Here is a 12,005-nt window from a genome sequence, read left to right as displayed (position 1 = left end):
TTTCACGAGTTGTTGGATGAATGTGTAGTTGTCTTCATTGACGACATCTTGGTATTCTCGAAGGATGAAGAAGAGCATGTTAAACATCTAGAAATGGTGTTAAACATTCTCAGGAAGCAGAAATGGTTTGCCAAGTTCTCAAAATGTGAATTCTGGCTTAAGAAAGTGGCATTTCTAGGCCATGTTATTAGCAAGGAAGGTGTGAAGGTTGATCCAACGAAGATTAAAGCTATTATAGAATGGGCAAGTCCCTCTAGTGTAACTGAAGTTCGGAGTTTTCTAGGACTTGCAGGCTATTATCGAAGGTTTGTGCATAACTTCTCTATTATTGCTCAACCTTTGACAAAATTGATGAAGAAAGACTGCAAGTTTAGATGGTCCGAAGAGTGCAAAAAGGCTTTTCAGTTATTGAAAGAAAAGCTCACATCTGCTCCTGTCTTAGTCTTGCCGATAGAAGGAGAGGAGTATGAGGTGTTCAGTGATGCCTCGAAGAGTGGACTAGGGTGTGTGTTGATGCAACGGGGTAAGGTTATTGCCTATGCTTCAAGGCAATTAAAAGTTCATGAGAAGAATTACCCTACGCATGATCTTGAATTGGCTGCAGTGGTGTTTGCATTAAAGATTTGGCGACACTATTTATATGGTGTTTCGTGCAAGATTTACACTGATCATAAAAGCCTCAAGTATATTTTCACTCAGAAAGAATTGAATATGCGTCAGAGGCGCTGGCTCGAGCTTGTCAAGGATTATGAATTGACCTTGGAGTATAAGGAAGGAAAGGCTAATAGGGTTGCTGATGCCCTGAGTCGAAAGCCTGGACCCTTGCTGAATTTTATGAAGGTTCTCTCTAAGGACTTATGTGAGGAATTCCGCAAGATGGAAATTGAAGTGGTATCATTGGGTGGGGTTAAAGCTCGCTTAAGCGCTATGAGTTCTGAGCCTGCTCTTTATGCTGAGTTAAGAGAGAAGCAACAGAATGATCCTAAGCTTCGGAAGATTCGGGCTGCAAAGGCTCAAGGACGAGCTGGGAGTTTTGATATTGCAGAGGATGGGAGTATGAAGTTCAAAGGGCGATGGTGTGTGCCTAATGATCCGATTTTGAAGAACGAAATCATGAGTGAAGCTCATAACACTCCTTATTCAGTACATCCTGGAGGTTCGAAGATGTATAAGGACCTCAAGCTAAGCTTTTGGTGGCCTTGTATGAAAAAAGAGGTTGCTGAATTTGTTGCCAAGTGTTTGGTGTGTCAGAAGGTGAAGATTGAGCATCAAAGGCCAGGTGGTTTGTTACAACCCCTTCCTATTCCAGCATGGAAGTTTGACTCCGTTTCCATGGATTTTGTGATGGGGCTTCCTAATGCCGCTGGTGGCTTGAATGCAGTGTGGGTAATAGTTGATCGCTTGACCAAGGTTGCCAGATTTATTCCTATGAAGAAGACTTGGTCAATGGAACAAATGGCGGAGGCTTATTCAAATGAAATCATAAGGTTGCATGGTGTACCTAGGGAAATTGTGTCCGATCGTGATCCCAGGTTCTTATCTCATTTCTGGTCCTCGTTACAAAAGGCTTTTGGTACTAAGTTGAAGTTGAGTACCGCTTTCCATGCTGCAACTGATGGGCAAACGGAGAGAACAATCCAGACTTTGGAAGACATGCTCCGTGCTTGTGCCCTGGAATTCCAAGGCTCGTGGGTGAAGTCTTTAAGCTTGGTAGAGTTCTCTTACAACAACAGCTATCATGCGAGCATCCAAATGGCTCCCTACGAGGCTCTTTATGGTAGGAAATGTCGTAGTCCTACTTTCTGGAGCGACATAAGTGATTCGTTGGTGTTGGGACCCGATCTTATCCAATCTACTATAGATAAGGTCAAAGTTATTCAAGCAAAGATGAAGGCTGCCCAGGATCGACAAAAGTCTTATGCCGATTTGAGTAGGAGACCTATTACTTATGATGTTGGGGATAAGGTGCTTTTGAAGGTGTCCCCAATGAAGGGAGTAATGAGATTTGGTGTGAAGGGCAAGCTCAGCCCTAAGTATGTGGGTCCTTATGAGGTACTTGAGAGGATTGGTGAAGTGGCTTATAAGTTGGCTTTGCCAGTCGAGCTATCTAAGGTTCACAATGTGTTCCATGTCTCTCAGTTACGGCGTTATCGAAGTGACCCTTCGCATGTTATAGCCGTAGAGTCGGTAGAGGTCAACCCTAATTTGACTTTCGAGGAGAAGCCAGTCAAAATCCTTGATCGTCAGGTACGTTCTCTGAGGAGAAAGGAAGTGCCATTAGTGAAAGTTTTGTGGCGTAGTCAAAAGTATGAACAAGCCACCTGGGAAACTGAGGAGTCAATGCGACTTAAGTATCCCGAGTTGTTTGTAGCCGAACAAAGGTAATTATTTCGTCCTTGTTTCGTTATCTTTCTTTTTGTAAGTTTCGAGGACGAAACTTTTTATAAGTGGGTAGGATTGTAATGCCCCGAATTTTTCTCTGTGGCATAATTTCCATTTTATTTATCTTTCTAGTTACTTTTCTTTAAGTCTAGTTTTTAATTTAAAATAATTTATTATGATATTATTTGTGGATTATTATAACTATCTCTTTTATGCTTTATAATGTGATTTAAAAGGAGCGTAAGTTATTATTATTATTATTATTATTATTATTATTATTATTATTATTATTATTATTATTATTATTATTATTATTATTATTGTTGTTGTTGTTGTTGTCGTCGTGTTAATATATTATTTTCATTAAATTTATGTACTACTATTATATGTCCTAGGTTATTTATTTTTGGACCAACTTGTGGTAACAAGTTTTAAATTAGGATGACTAAATATATTTTTTTTTTAGTACACTATTATCATGATAAGCTTTTAAAATTAGTGTTTAATTAGGTTAATTGATTCTAATTTATGCTTAATTAATTGGTACATTCTAGAATGGAATGAATGCATGAACATCCTTCAAATCTTTTCATTTTCTTTTCTTCAAGTTGATTGAACTTCCTAATGCTCATAAATTCTCAACCATTATGAAGAGTCTTTTGGGATGGTTTTTCCCCTCCTATAAATACTAGCCTATTGTTATGGAAATTTTCATTCATTCATAAACTAGCTCATAAACTTTCTTTCTCTCATTCTTTTCTCTCAAAATAAAAAAAAAGAATACTTGCTTTATTTTTCTTCAAGTGTCAAAATATTATCATATTTTTGGGTAACTTTTGAAGACTTATTTTGAATTATTCAAGCTTACTTCAAGGAATTTATTTTGCAAATTATTTGGGAGATTTTCTTGGAGTTTTCTTTAATCTTCTAAAGATTATTACTTTCCTCCATTGTCCAGGTAACTAGATTTTTCTTCACTTAGTTTCTTAATTAAACATAGAAGTCTTGTTTAGAATTAATTAAAATTTAAATTGATTAATTCGGTTTTATATAGTAAATTTTGCTTTAATTATTTTCGTGCATATATTATTGTTATTTTAATCTTCTATGATGTGTTATAACATAGATTAAATTAGGATTGGTTAAAATTTATTTTCGTGATTTGAATAATTTTATTTTAAATTATTATGAAAATCTGGAAAATCTACACTTCTTATTAATAGTAATTTGGCTGTAATTTATTGATTTTAATTTATTTTCACATTATTTTAACACTAAAATATGTTACAATCAGTAGGTAATAGTGTAAATTGATTTTGATGAATTTGGGTTTAATTTTACAAAATTATTATTTAATAATGGCTTAAACTAGTTAATTTGAATTTTGTGAATTAATTAAGGTTAAGAGGAATTAAAACCTGATTTAATTTATTAATTTATTATTTTTGGTCATGTACCTAATTGCTTGGTTATGTGTTAATTTCATGTACTACTTATTTATTTAATTAGATAGTTTATGACCATTTGTTGTTAAAGTCATGTAAATAGAGAACTTGACTTTGGCATTGACTTTGACCATGACCATTGACTTTTATTGACTATTATAATGGTTATGTGATTTTATTTTGATGGTTTATAAAACTGTTTTGTTGCTTGTCGACAAGTTTATACTTAAGAATAAAATAACATTGTCTGTAGTATATTCTTGCCAAGAGTTGTAGTAAGGTGTATTCTTGATTAAGTTCGAATTATCCTTATTCCAAACTCAGACATTACAACTTAAACTGTATGATTTTGATCTTGATTGGTTTTGAACTACTCCTTTGGAGTTTTGGTATTTTGGAAATGGTCATTGTGGCCTTTGGGTTCTTAAGGGTAAATCCATAGTGGTTCCTTATGAACATTGGTTTTGTTGTTATTTGGAAATCGTTGGGTAAGTCCATAGTGGTTCCTTCGATTGGACAGCACATCTATAGTAGATTGGTTTTAGATTTAGTTGTCGTTCTCGTTATGCTGGATCTTCGGAAAACGAGAGAGATTGGCCATTCTTAGACAGGGTTATATCATTGTGGTTGACCCGAGGTTCGCCCTGACTTTATCTAGGCTTAGTGGGCCGCGAATTTGTTCACTGCGTCTGTTCCAAGTACGACTTGAAAATATTGTTAACTTGATTTTTGTTAAATTGTTTTGGAAAAGTTATCCTTGGTTTTAATTGATTTGGTTACCCTACTTTGGTATTAATTGAATTGATCAACATTATTTGACTCTATTGGTTTGGCTTGTATGGTTGGATCGTTGTTAATTGGTTTGAATTTTAATTAAGTCTCGCATTAGTTCTTTGTTTAAATTTGAACCTTTGTGTTAAGGACAGTCTAGTTACTGGCCACTAAGTGGTAATTTGCGGTTTAGTTGTTGCAGGTGATGATTGAATTCACTCGGAGCGACTGGGGAATAAGACTGAGAGATGTAGGGTTACCTAGAACATTAAGTTGAAGTTTAGATGTTTTATTTATTTTTGTTTATGGGAGTGTTTTACTCCCTGGATTATTATGTAATGACTTTTTGATTTACTTTATTCGAAGTTATAAATTTATTTTGAAAATTTTAGTGACCCAACTTAGTGTATTGTTTCCGTCAATACACCCTATATTAAGACGGGTCATTACAGATGAAAAGTGGAATGAGAGATCAATTCTACCAGAAATCTGAATATTGATACCAGAAATCTGGAAAATGACAATCAATTCTACCATTAAAGAAAAATTAGGAATCAAGTTATAAAGAACAAGAATTTACCCAGTTTTCATGATCAGACATACCTTAAGTTTTGGGTGATTGGCCTTAATTTGTGATGTTTCGGATTTGATGATGTATTTTGTTTACATATTATCGTTTATCTTAGATTCTCACTCAATTAAAAAAATACAAAAAAAAACCGTAGACCAGACCAGACCAGACCGTTCTAGAACGGTCTGGTCTGGTCCGGTCTGGTCTGGTCTGAAAATTTTTCAGACCGGAATTTCTGGTCTGGTCTGATTTTTCTGTCAAACCAGACCGGACCGTGTGCAGCCCTATTTACGGTGATCCTGTCTGATCTGACATAGAAGACTACTAAATCATACCCCCCAAGCTGTCATGGCTAAGAAGATTGCCACTTTAAAACCCCCTACCTTTGTTGGAAAAGAGGACCCTATGCTATTAGAGAATTGGTTACGTGACATGGAGAAAATCTTTACTGCAAATGGAACACTTGAGGCCCAAAAGGTTAATCAAGCTACGTTTTACCTACGTGAGGATGCTGACACATGGTGGGAAACTGAGGGACAAACCATTAGTAACCAACCAAACTTTGACTGGGATTATTTCAAGGTTGCTATTAGAGGTCGATTCTTCCCTGAACATATTAGGAGACAAAAATGCAGTGAATTCAATAGGTTGAACCAAGGGAAGTTTATGAGTGTCAAGGAATATGCCCAAAAGTTTAATGAGTATGCTAAGTTTTGCCCTAACATGGTCCCTGATGAAGTTTCTAAGGCACAAAAATTTGAGGATGGTTTAGCTTTCAAGATACAAACTAGGTTAGGAGGAAGTACCTCATCTACCCTTGCAGAGGCTTATTCTAAGGCTTGTAACATGGAGAGGATCTTGCAAAGAGAAGAAGATGTGTTGGGAAGGAACAAGAGGAAAGACCAAAGCAATGCTGATAGTCAAAGTAATGATAAAAGACCTCGTTTTGGTAACAATGGGGGTAATGGTAGGAACAATCACCACGGAGGAGGACATAACGATAGGAATTACCGAAACCCTAGGCAGAATGAAAACCAACAAAGGAATGGCAACCAGAGGGCTTGGGTTTGCAAGAAATGTGAGAAGAGTCATTCGGGCTATACATGTCAAGGCGAACCAATTAAATGTTATGCTTGTGGCGAAGCTGGGCATAAGGCTAATTATTGTCCCAAAAGGCAAGAAGGAAACCAACCAGGGCAGAATGGACACAACAAGGGCTATAACAACAATGGAGGAGGATCTAGGAACCATAACTTCAACAACAACCGCTCGAACAATACTCAAGCAGGAAATGGTTCAGCAAATGACAAGTACAATGCCAACAACAATCAGAACAACAATGGAAACAATGGACATGGAGGACGCACTTTCAATGGGAGACTCCACGTTATGAGCAAGAGTGAAGCTGAGTCGGACGCCAACATTGTGACGGGTACTTTCCTTGTAAACTCTAAACCTGCTTTTGTACTCTTTGATTCCAGAGCTTCACTTTCCTTTTTATCTAAATCTTTTATCGAAAAACATTCCCTTAAACCTTCTTCCTCATGTCAAGCTAAGATAACCACACCCTCAGGTGAAACCTTTCTCAGTAAGAACCTTTACTTAGGTATGCCTATTATCATCTCTGAAATCGAACTACCCGTGGACCTTATCGAGTTTAATTTAAAAGACTTCGATTTGGTTATGGGAATGGATTGGTTAAGGAAGTATCAGGCAAAAATAAGTTGTGCTAAACAAAGAATTACCTTTAGAGGCCCTAAGGGAAATAAACTAACCTACCAAGAAACTACTTTCGAGCCACCAAAGACCAAGCTTATCTCCGCCTTAAATCTCCAGACCCATCTTAGGAAAGGCTACCCCGTATATTTGTGCCATGTAAAGGACACGAGCATGAAAGAGGACGAGTTAGTTTAGATACCTGTAGTTAAGGAGTTTGTTGATGTATTCCCAGATGAGATTCCAGAGATGCCACCTGTGAGAGAGTTAGACTTCAAGATTGACTTAGTTCCGGGAACAGGACCCATTTCAAAGGCACCTTATAGGATGGCACCTGCCGAGTTGCAAGAGTTGAAGGTACAACTTGAGGACTTTTTGGATAAAGGATATATAAGACCAAGTGTATCACCTTGGGGAGCCCCAGTATTATTTGTTAGGAAGAAAGACGGAACATTGAGACTATGTATTGATTATAGGGATTTAAATAGTGTGACGGTGAAGAATAAGTATCCACTTCCTAGAATTGAGGATCTATTCGATCAACTTAGGGGTGCAGGAGTATTTTCAAAGATTGATTTGAGATCAGGTTATCATCAATTACGAATTGCAGAAGAGGATATAGCCAAAACAGCTTTTCGAACGAGGTATGGCCATTATGAGTTCACAGTCATGCCCTTTGGACTCACTAATGCGCCTGCTGTCTTTATGGATCTTATGAATAGGACTTTTCAGCCTTATTTGGATAAGTTTGTAGTTGTTTTTATTGATGATATTTTAGTATACTCTATGAATCGAGAAGAGCATGAGGCTCATCTGAGGAAAGTTTTAGAGATTTTAAGAGAGAATAAATTGTATGCCAAGTTTTCAAAATGTGAATTATGGTTAGAAAAGGTAGCATTTTTGGGGCATGTAATTACAAAAGATGGAGTAATGGTGGATCCCTCAAAGGTTCAAGCAGTAATGAACTGGCCTACACCTACTAATCTGTCAGAAGTGAGAAGTTTCTTAGGCCTAGCCGGATACTATAGGAGATTTGTGAAAAATTTCTCGATAATCGCTCAACCTATTACTAATTTGATGAAGAAGACCACTAAGTTTCAATGGGATGAGAAGTGTGAAGCGGCATTCCAAGAGTTGAAATCAAGGCTTACCTCTGCACCTGTGCTGACCTTACCGAATGAAAGTGGAGAATATGAGGTTTATACAGACGCATCTAAGAATGGACTAGGTTGTGTGTTGATGCAAGATGGGAAAGTAGTAGCATATGCTTCACGACAACTTAAGCCGCATGAGAAGAATTACCCCACACATGACTTAGAATTGGGAGCTGTAGTCTTTGCATTGAAAATTTGGAGACATTATTTATTTGGAGTAAAGTGCAAGATTTATACTGATCACAAGAGTTTGAGATTCTTGTACACTCAAAAGGAGTTGAATATGAGACAAAGACGATGGTTAGAACTCATTAAGGATTATGATCTGGATTTGAAGTATTGTGAAGGAAAGGCAAACAAAGTAGCTGATGCTCTGAGTAGGAAGTCAAGTCATACAATGAATGCATTAATTTTAGCAGATGAGTTGTGTGAAGAGATTCGTAGGATAAACTTAGAAGTGGTAGAATATGGATATGTGGGTACTCAATTGAATGGAATGACGATTGAATCCGATATTTTTGAGGAAATTAGAGTGAAGCAAGTTACGGATAACTGGTTAACTAAATTGAAGAAGTTGAAGGAGGATGGTCAAGCACCTGAGTTCGAAAGCGATGAAAATGGCGTAATGAAGTATAAAGGAAGATGGTGCATACCGCATGACGAGGAACTTAAGACTAAGATTATGACTGAAGCCCATAATTCGCCATACTCAATACATCCTGGTGGTGATAAGATGTACAAGGATCTTAAGAACTTTTGGTGGCCCAACATGAAGCGTGAAGTTGCAGGCTTTGTGGCGAAGTGTCTAACATGTCAGAAGGTGAAAATCCAACATATGAAGCCGGGGGGGAAATTGCAACCATTAGAAGTACCTGGATGGAAATGGGAGTCGATTTCAATGGACTTTGTAGTAGGATTGCCAAAGTCAAAAACAGGGAAGAATGCCATATGGGTGATAGTGGATCGATTAACAAAAACAGCAAGGTTTATAGCTATGAAGAATACTTGGACAATGCAACAAATGGCAGACGCGTATTTTCAAGAGGTAGTGAGATTGCATGGTGTGCCTAAGGACATTGTATCGGATAGAGATTCGAGATTTCTGTCTAAATTTTGGAAGATGCTACAAGAAGCAGTGGGCACGATACTAAAGTTCAGTACTGCATTTCATCCAGCAACAGATGGTCAAACAGAGAGAACGATTCAGACTCTTGAGGATTTGTTAAGAGCATGTGTTATGGATTTTGGTGGATCTTGGGAGGATAATTTGATGTATGTAGAGTTTTCTTACAATAATAGTTTTCATTCTAGCATAGGAATGGCACCTTACGAAGCCCTATATGGGAGAAAGTGTAGGAGTCCTATATGTTGGAATGATGTTAATGAGTCGTTGGGATTAGGACCAGACATGATGAGGAGACTACAAAGAAAGTAAGAATAATCCAAGAACGCATGAGGGAAGCGCAAGATCATCAGAAGTCGTATGCAAACAAAAAGAGGAGGGCATTAGAGTTTGAAGTAGGTGAACAAGTTTTGCTCAAAGTGTCACCAACCAAGGGTGTCATGAGATTTGGTAAGAAGGGTAAATTGAGTCCTCGTTTTATAGGTCCTTATGAAATATTGGAACGAATTGGGGAAGTAGCCTATAGATTAGCCCTACCTATGAACCTAGCTAAAGTCCATAATGTTTTCCATGTATCCCAACTCCGAAAATATTTCCATGACCCTTCCCATATCATACAACCTGAAACCATTGAACTTGATGAAACCCTTACCTTTGAAGAAAAACTAATAAAAAATTAAAAATCCTTGATACCAAAACAAGATGTACCCGGAACAAGGAAATTAAGTTGGTCAAGATATTGTGGACGAACCAGCAAACCGAAGAAGCTACATGGGAAACCGAAGTTGACATGAGAAAGTGTAACGGCCCGGTTTAAGTGACCTGGAATATCATGTGAGAACATGAATCCGGCTCACAAACGGACGCAAGAAAACTCATCCTTACTCGGATCGTCAACGTTCCAACGGTAAAGGAATATGGTCAACAAAGAAAATAGCGCTAAACAAAACAAAACCAAACAAACAGCGGAAGTCTTTACATACAACTCGAGAGCCCATCGGCCTCTAGACTAACTAAAATTGTACGAGATAAAAGAAAACATCACAAACTTTGGTTACATAAACTGAATTATTTAGACTCATTACAAAGTAAGTCTAGACTTGATAGTTACGGGTTCTAAGCTGAATCCTCACTCCAGCCCCCTCCTGCGATTAACCTGCTGCACGTCGTATGATAACACGTAGCAGGTTCCAAAGAACAACCAATACACGTCAGAGACTTCATACATATATTAAACAGGTTGAATACAAGCATTGTGTTTACCCTAGCATGCAAAGGCTCTATTATGTAATCTTTGTTCATTATTTCCAACCTTGCAACGTTGCCCGACATGTGCGGGTCGTGCAAGTCATATTTCCAATTTGTTTTGGTGGAATACACTTAGGAGAGCTAATCCCAAGGCAACCACCTACCTAAGACGTTGCCCGTCCTGTTCGGGTCGCCAAAGGCTAAGTATGCATACCCCCATGGTGATCATAAAGATCCCTGAATGCCATGGGAAAAATAGTTGATAATTTTCCAATTCATTTGTTAACCCTTTTGGGTAACATATCCATAAATTCTCAATTTCCACATAATCATTTCATATTATTTGAGGTGTCTAATCCTTATGTGATTACAATGCCTCGATTAGGAATAAAACAACATTACTTGCACAACCATATAAACAGTATGGTCTAAGCGTGTACCTTTAAGCACAGCAATTCCAAACAACGTTCAAGCACGACAAGAATTTCACCCTCTTATGAATCGAGGTCCTAATTAACAAACACACAAAACGACCACGTTTAATAACGGGTTTTCACAAACAATCCACTCCATACTACTAAAATATCACAAAGACTTGATAATTTCAAATGTTTTCATCCAATTCATGTTCGCTCCAAAATTCCCATTCTGACCAGAAACGTTTATGGCCAAATCGGACAGTTTAGAAAATTCAAATTAAAAATCCGACTTCACCGCTGCGTCCGGAACGCATCAATTATCTTGGGTACCAAATTTCATAATTTCTAGCATCCGATTACTATTTTTAATTATTTTAAGCGTTTTAACGAGGTTTAAAAACACATCGGTTAAATAAAACCACAACGGAACACACCCGATACCCGGATCGGGGCGCCACTACCGAGGCAGCAGCTGCTGTCCGGAATCCCCTTTTACTTTAATTATTATTTTTTTATTATTTTATTATTCGAATTATTAAATCCTTTCTTTTTTTTTTTTTTTTAAAATCTCATAACCTACATACCAACCGAAACCGAATTTTCATTCTACTAAAATAAAACAAACAAGACCAATTTCCTATCACACAACCACTTGATATTTCCACACATTTGGCAATACACAGTCCCATCAACAATCTAAGCCATCATCAAAACATAAGGCTAACAACTTAAGACATACTCATCATCAAGATCTTCAAAAACATTTAAAATTTCATAACCATGATAAGTAAATTAAATATTTGATCCTCTTATCAAATTTAAATTTTGTAGAGAATCATAAACCAACATTTTTTTTTTTTAAAATCGAACATATATATATATAAGGACAATCCTTTAAACAAATCAAATTTTGTTAAAGGATTTATAAACTCATGGATAATTACATCACTTAATCCACACACTTAAAATTTCATCTAACAAACTAAAATCTCGTTAGAGAAATATAAATCGTAAAATAAATTCAATTTAACATTTGAATAGACTTTATTCTTATAACAAATTTAAACTTTGTTAAAGAATGTAAATCAAGGAAAATTTGCATAACAGAAATATGATTTAACCCTTTTAACAAATCAATTTTATCAAAGGATTATTAAAGAAAACTTATATAAAATA

This window comes from Amaranthus tricolor, chromosome 15 (genome assembly GCF_026212465.1).
Source record: "Amaranthus tricolor cultivar Red isolate AtriRed21 chromosome 15, ASM2621246v1, whole genome shotgun sequence".
In the NCBI taxonomy this organism is placed as follows: domain Eukaryota; kingdom Viridiplantae; phylum Streptophyta; class Magnoliopsida; order Caryophyllales; family Amaranthaceae; genus Amaranthus; species Amaranthus tricolor.
The sequence above is the reverse complement of the archived record's forward strand: the minus strand, read 5'-3'. Positions refer to the sequence as shown.